The sequence below is a fragment of the Rhinopithecus bieti genome, unplaced genomic scaffold (genome assembly GCF_001698545.2).
Source record: "Rhinopithecus bieti isolate Rb0 unplaced genomic scaffold, ASM169854v2 scaffold_78318, whole genome shotgun sequence".
Lineage (NCBI taxonomy): Eukaryota > Metazoa > Chordata > Mammalia > Primates > Cercopithecidae > Rhinopithecus > Rhinopithecus bieti.
Genome location: NW_016828825.1, coordinates 93,541 through 100,666, shown reverse-complemented (window position 1 = coordinate 100,666; position 7,126 = coordinate 93,541). Strand labels below are relative to the sequence as shown.

At 35.7% G+C, this 7,126-nt stretch overlaps 1 long non-coding RNA gene across 1 annotated transcript in view; it reads left to right on the top strand.

Moving 5' to 3' along the window:
* LOC108523840 (uncharacterized) overlaps positions 1 to 3,549 on the top strand; it is a 6,896-nt gene extending 3,347 nt beyond the window's left edge. The window contains exon 2 of the long non-coding RNA XR_001883908.1: positions 2,857 to 3,549. This is a non-coding gene — a long non-coding RNA (uncharacterized LOC108523840). The remainder of the gene's footprint in view (positions 1 to 2,856) is intronic.
* Positions 3,550 to 7,126: the final 3,577 nt, after the last annotated feature.

Below are 7,126 nucleotides of genomic sequence, written 5' to 3'. Positions count from 1 at the left end.
GTTAAAAAAAAAAAAAAAAAAAGAAATTATTTAGATGAAGCATATGGCTGTTTCCCTGAGAAGTGCCTCTCTGTTAAATCATGAGTTGATTGTAGGAAGAATGTCTTCTTCCTCCAAATATGATCAATTATCATCATATACTCCAACAAAATGAAGACAATGTTTTCAAGAAATGCTAACAAAATATTTCTTTTGAACTGTGTTTGCTTATTGAAGTATATACGGTCTCACAATTTTAGTAAACCACTTTTTTAAAATTCTCATCTCTTTTCTATTTAACATTCAATTTGGTAAACTTTTTTGCATACATAATATGCCTTTTACATGCTGTATTATATGTAATTCATCATGCCTTTTGTGTTTTAGAAAACTCACCATTAACAGTTAACTGTTCATCATTTCTCTCCATCAGAGTTTCATTTAAATACATTTTTAAAAGCACTTGTCTAAAGTCTAATTGTAGTGTTTTTGTTTTGTTTGTTTGTTTTTTGAGACAGGGCCTGTCTCTTGTCACTCAGGCTGGGGTGCAGTGGCATGATGACAGCTCACTGCAATCTCTACCTCCAAGGCTCAAGCAATCCTCCCATCTCAGCCTCCTGAGTAGTTGGGACCACAGGCATGTGCCACCACACCTGGCTAATTTTTTTGCATTTTTAGTAAAGACAGAGTTTCTCCATGTTTCCCAGACTGGTCTCGAACTCCTGAGCTCAAGAGATTCACCCACCTTGGCCTCCCAAAGTGCTGGGTTTACAGGCGTGAGCCACCACACCTGGCCTAAGTGCAGTGTATTATTGAAATGTTAAAATATGATTGTCTATTAATCCCTCTTCCTCTCTCTCTCCCTCTCTCTTTCTCTTTCATTTTGTCTCCCTCTCTCTTTCATCTAAATAGTCTTCAAAAATATTGTCCATGATACATGTGGATTGCCAATATTCCCAGTGGTGATTGTTAAAAATGATGGTGTCTATGTTAAAGAGTCTTACCAGGGGAATTTTGTGAAACTAAAATTTGAAATCTACTATCTCCATGCAAAGTTTAAGGACCAGATTTTGACTGAGCTATTGAGTAGCCACCAGGTAACTTTTCTTTCACTGTATTTTGCTTGGCTCTTTACCATATCAACTGTTTCCTGGGCTCTTATCTCTGAAGCCAATTGTATGAACAGTGATTAAAAATATATATTTTTAAATTTAACTTTGATGTTTGGAGACCTTTTATTTGCTAGTTTTCTCTCCAAACAATGCTATTTATATTCCTATGTGAATTCTGAAATTGGCAATTTTTATTAAATAAACCTACAGTGAAATCAGAAAATGTATGCAGTAAGTTACTCTTGGGCCTCCTTATAAGGAATATTTTTAAAGATATGAATTATCAAAGTAAAATAAATGTCCAAGAGAATGATGTTTCGCAAATGTCCTAAAAACTGGTACCCTGATTTCAGTACAATGAAAGATATCTGAATATATGTCAATAGGATCTCCTTTATTTCCCTCATCTCAAAGTTTAAATGCTTGTCACTCAAATAGACAGTTTGCATCTTAAGTCTGATGACTGACTTATGACTCTGTGCATGTGAAAATTAGTGTGTTCAGAATCTTTAGTTTTTAGTGAATACAGCAGGTCATGCAAATAATAGTTCAGCTCAACATTTCAATTATGTCAATATGCTTACTTCTTTAAATTAATTACTTAAGGTGGCATCTGTTATAAACATAATACTTCAATTTTATGGTCATGAGAAGGGATGCAGCTTTAATGTACACAAGAGACTTATAGGTTTATTATAATCTTTTCTGAACCTGAAAATGCATGGAGGTGGTTAGCTACTTATGAAACATTCTGATGATGTATGAATGAGGGCAGACATGGTATATATAATGGCTTTTTAATTGCTTTGGGTTTAATCTTTGATGATAACCCAACTTAAGTGCAGTAATCTTTTACTGCATAGCTTCTTCGAAATGTGTGCGAAAAAATCTTTTGACATACATAAGTAGCAAATATTCACAAAACATCATCATGCATTTATTAAAATACAGTGTTTCTTCCCACTTGATACTGTCTACATATAGGTTTCATTTCTATCAATATGGCAAATTTCTCAGACAATTCCAGCAGCTGTATAGAGTTGTTAAACAGATTAGAGGGTCCATAATCCATGGTACCGAATGGTCTTATGGAGCTACATTGGAAGGAATTGTTTGAACTTGACGAAAACATTAATCATCAGATTTAAAGATGATGGTTAAAACAAAACAAAACAAAAGTCAATGAAAGGTATGAATACCTTTCTGGGGTCAACAAGAAGATAATATTTCAAATGGAAACCTGCCTAGAGAAGGTAGGATATGAATTTACTTTATGTACATCTCCTTCACAAGATACTGGCTTTAAAAGCAATGGAGCCATTCTGAACATTTGGAAGGAAAAGTTTAAGTTCCAGTGCACTGAGATTGGCTATTATAGAGGCGTTTCTAATGTTGACAGATTCCCATTTTAGAGAACCCTTAGATTAAGATGGTGGGAATCACTAAATGATTATCCCCACCTCTACTACTTATTGACTGCTCTTTAAGAAAGTGGGCCTGTCACGGGGTTGGGGGAGTGGGGAGGGATAGCGGTAGGAGAAATACCTAATGTAAACGACGAGTTAATGGGGCAGCACACCAACAAGGCACTTACGTACACATGTAACAAACCTGCACGATGTGCACATGTACCCTAGAACTTAAAGTATAATAATAATAAATAAAATAAAAAAAGAAAGTGTCATTAGACTATTAGGAGAAATCTTGTAGGGTAAAGGATGCTTCCTTCAATCTCATAGCATCAACTCTCTTTCTCCCTTTTCAGAAGCAAACCTGTGCTTAGATAACGATTACGCCAAACCACCGAATTCAAGAAAAAGCTTATCATGCCCAACTATTGCATGACAGTATGTGAAAGCCAATCAACTAAAGATATTTTAGGAGAATAAAATATTGGGAGAGCACTGGAGTAAGTACAGTCATTCCTGGAGTGGAAGCATTTAATTAAAATGACTATAAGCCTGAAGTGACTAGGGCATGGGAACATCCTTGATAAGAAGATAGTGAAGCATGTAACACTCTTGGATAGATGGTGCTGATGGAACATTTTGAGGAGACCCAAGTTGGTGGAGGTAATGGGAGACTCAGGACAACAGAAAGTATGGGATTTTCAATGCTGCAGAAATGGGGCTGATATGATTCGGCTCTGTCCCCACCCAAATCTCGCCTTGAACTATAGTCCCATAATTCCCATGTGTGGTGGAAGGGACCCAGTGGGAGGTAATTGAATCATGGAGGCGGGTCTCTCCCATGCTATTCTCATGATAGTGAATAAGTCTCACGAGATCTGATGGTTTTATAAAGGGGAGTTTCCCTACACAAGTTCTGTCTTGCCTGCTGCATGTAAGACGTGACTTTGCTCCTTATTCACCTTCTGCCATGATTGTGATGCCTCCCCAGCCATGAGTGAGCCAAACTCACTCTTACTGTAAGTCAATTAAACCTCTCTCCTTTATAAGCTACCCAGTCTTAGATATGTCTTTATTAGCAGCATGAGAACGGACTACTACAGGGGCTGTGTTCTGACTAGCACAGAAATTTAACACTTGGCATCACAGAATGGCCCCAGCCTGAGCTAGCAGTGGGTGAGTGGTCAGCTCATAGTACAAGCTGCTTTTAGTAAACTTCTTGGGAACTGCAACCAGCCTAAAGCTAAAATCACAGTAAATAAGCATGAGTGGATATAAAAGAGAGATGATAGATTTGTGATTTGTTGACATAACCACCAGGACATCTGTATCACAAGTGAAAAGTGCAGCCCGATTCCCAGATGCTGACCACCATGCAGGGAAAGGCTTAGCAATGCAGTGAATTCCTAATTCATTTATTAGCTTTGATGGCTTTTCATGGACTGGGAGGGAAATCCCTAAAACATATGGATCTTATATCCTCTTGTGAAGAAGGTTGGTTTCACAAGGCAGAAGGAAAAGAGAGAAAGAGCTAGTAGGAGAGCAACATATGAGGTTGCTTCTTTCTCTTATATGAACTTTGTGAATATTATTTTCAACTCAGACCTAGAATCTGTACCATCATCTTCCCTTATCACCGGCCACAGACCCACCAACCCACTCACTCTTACACACACGTGTAAGGACAAAAAAAAACAACAGATACTCTGTTTCTCCAAGATGCACTCTGGTCTCATTCAAAAATCTCTGTATGTTCCTGCATTTTGGAAGCCAAAGTGACCTCAGTACCAGTCTATCCATTTATGAGTCGTGTTTCCATAACTTATGCAATTCAAAGTTTGAAAACCCAGAGACTCAATTAAACAAGAATGATTTTTTTATTTCAATTTTTATTTTAGGTTCAAGGGGTCCATGTGCAAGTGTGTTACATGATTTTATTGTGTGGTGTTGAGGTTTGGGATCCAAATGATCCCACCACTCAGGTATTGAGCATAGTACCCAAAAGGTAGTTTCTCAGTCCTTGCCCTCCTCCCTCTTTCCCCCTCTAGTAGTCCCCAGTGTCTATTGTTCCCACATTTATGTCCATGAGTACTCATGTTTAGTTCTCACTTACAAGTGATGTGGTATTTGCTTTTCTGTTCCTGCATTAATTCTCTTAGCATAATGGCCTCTAGCTGCATTTATTTTGCTGCAGAGGACATAATTTCATTCTTTTTAATGGCTGCATAGTATTCCATGATGTCCATGTATCACATTTTCTTTATCCAGTCTACTGTTGGTGGGTACCTAAGTTGATTCCATGTCTTTGCTATTGTGAGCATTGCTGTGATGAATATGCAACTGCATGTGTCTTTTTGATAGAACAATTTTTGGGGGGTGGGTGGTATATACCCAGTAATGGGATTGCAGAGTCAAATGGTAGTTCTATTTTAAGTTTTTTGAGAAATCTCCAAACTGCTTTCCACAGTGGCTGAACTATTTTACCTTCCCACCAGTGGTGTGTAAGTGTTCCCTTTTCTCCACATCCTCACCAACATCTGTTGATTTTCAATTTTTTAATAATAGCCATTCTGACTGGTGTCAGGTGATTTTTTAAAAAATACGTGTCATTTTCTCTTTCAAGTGTGAGACAGAAATTAACAGCTACCTCAGGCACATGTACTTGGATAAAATAAGCCTTGGGAAGAGCTTGTCATGCCTGGCTATTTCCTGCTAGAATAAGTACAGTTTCTAAAGCTAATTTGTCAAATACATCGAGAAAAGCATTGCAACTCTCATTAGCATAACTAGTTTTATAAAATCAATATTTCATTGTTATGTGGTATTTCATTAGCTCCATTTCTTCCTAATTGCATACATTCAGAAATTTAGTTTAATTTGGTTCATTTACATATCCCATGGTTTTGATAGCCTTTTCTTGGGTGTGTTTGTTTATTATAGTTATAACAATAATATAATCTCATAATAGAAAATTCAAAAATAAACTTACTTTACAAATATTTTGTCTATATGTCTATCATCTATCTTTTAGGGTTTTAAGTTGTGCACCTGAAATATGCTTCATTTTTCTATACTATATTTTCTCTCAATATATGACATTTCCCACATTTATAGATGTGCATTCCTCTTATTTCCATGGCTAGCTCGTGTATTGTTTATAAGAGGAGGCAAGAATTAGACTATTTGCAATATTTTGGCACAATAAAAAATGCTACCATCAACACATTTTTGCTACAAATTGTTCAGTATTTCAGAAGGTATACTTAGTCTACTTAGTAATTCAATTGCCAGATTAAGGGGTGTGAATAGTTTCTTGGCTTATTCAAATTGACAAACTGTTTTTGCCAAATCTGTGCTACTTTACTAGCTCATGAATATGGCAGGAAGAGTTGCCCAGTACTCATGCCAGGCAGGGATAATGCAATCCACATGAAATTAATGGAAGACATAGGGGAACATGGTTTAAACACTGAATATATTTACTATTAGCAACGATATTTATTTTTCCTTAAGTCTTAATGATTGTTTACTTGCTGAACAATACGGCTCATTTACTGGATATGTTACTGTCTTGCTATCTTAGTAATTTTCCCAACAGAATTTCCAAGGGCTGTATATAAGATAATTGTATAACTTACTTGTTTCCAGTGTTTCACTTCCAACCTCTTATTTATTCTGTATTTTCCTTTCCATTTTTAATTGAATTAGGAAATACTTTAATATCTAAAACCCTGAAACCCATTCATACTTAACAGATGTGAATGCATGAACCCATCGTTAGTTCAGACCCCTCTTTTCTAAAATATAGATCATATTTACATATTATATATATATTCTTACTAATTTGAGAAACATTTAAACATAAAGAGTAAAAAGATTGTATAGATTTTTAACACAATAGACTGTATTCTGGATCATAAAGTGTGTTCACCATTCACAAATCAATTAATGTGACTCAATATTTTAACATATTAAAATGTTTATTGAGATATAATTGACATAGGACACATATTCAAGGCCTTCAAAATGGTTAATATATAGATATACACATATATATGTTTGTATGACAGCATCGTGATGATAAAGATTATAAACATAGCCATCACCTCCAAATGTTTTCTTGGGATTTTGCCTGCCACATCTAGCAGACTCCAATCTCTTTCCTTAGGCAAACAATTATCTGTTTTCTGTCTCTGTAGATTAGTATGCATTTCCTATAATTTTGTATAAATGGAATCATATACTACTTGCTCTCTCTCTCTCTCTCTTTGCAATCTGTCATTTTTTCACTCAGCATAATTATTTTAAGACCCACGCAAGTGTTTGCACGTATCAATACTTCATTTCTTCTTATTGCTAAGTAGTATTCCATTGTATGATGACACAATCATGTGTTTATTCATTTGTTTCCTGATGGATATTTGTGTTATTTTCAGTTAGAGGTTACCGTAAAAATTATCTGTGAACATTTGCATGCCAGCATATGTAGGCATGAGTACTTTCATTTCTCGGGGGCAAATGCTGAAAGTAAAAGATTGCTTCATAGCATAGATGTATGCTTCATTTTCTTTTTATTATTATTATTATTATTATTATTATTATTATTATACTTTAAGTTCTGGGGCA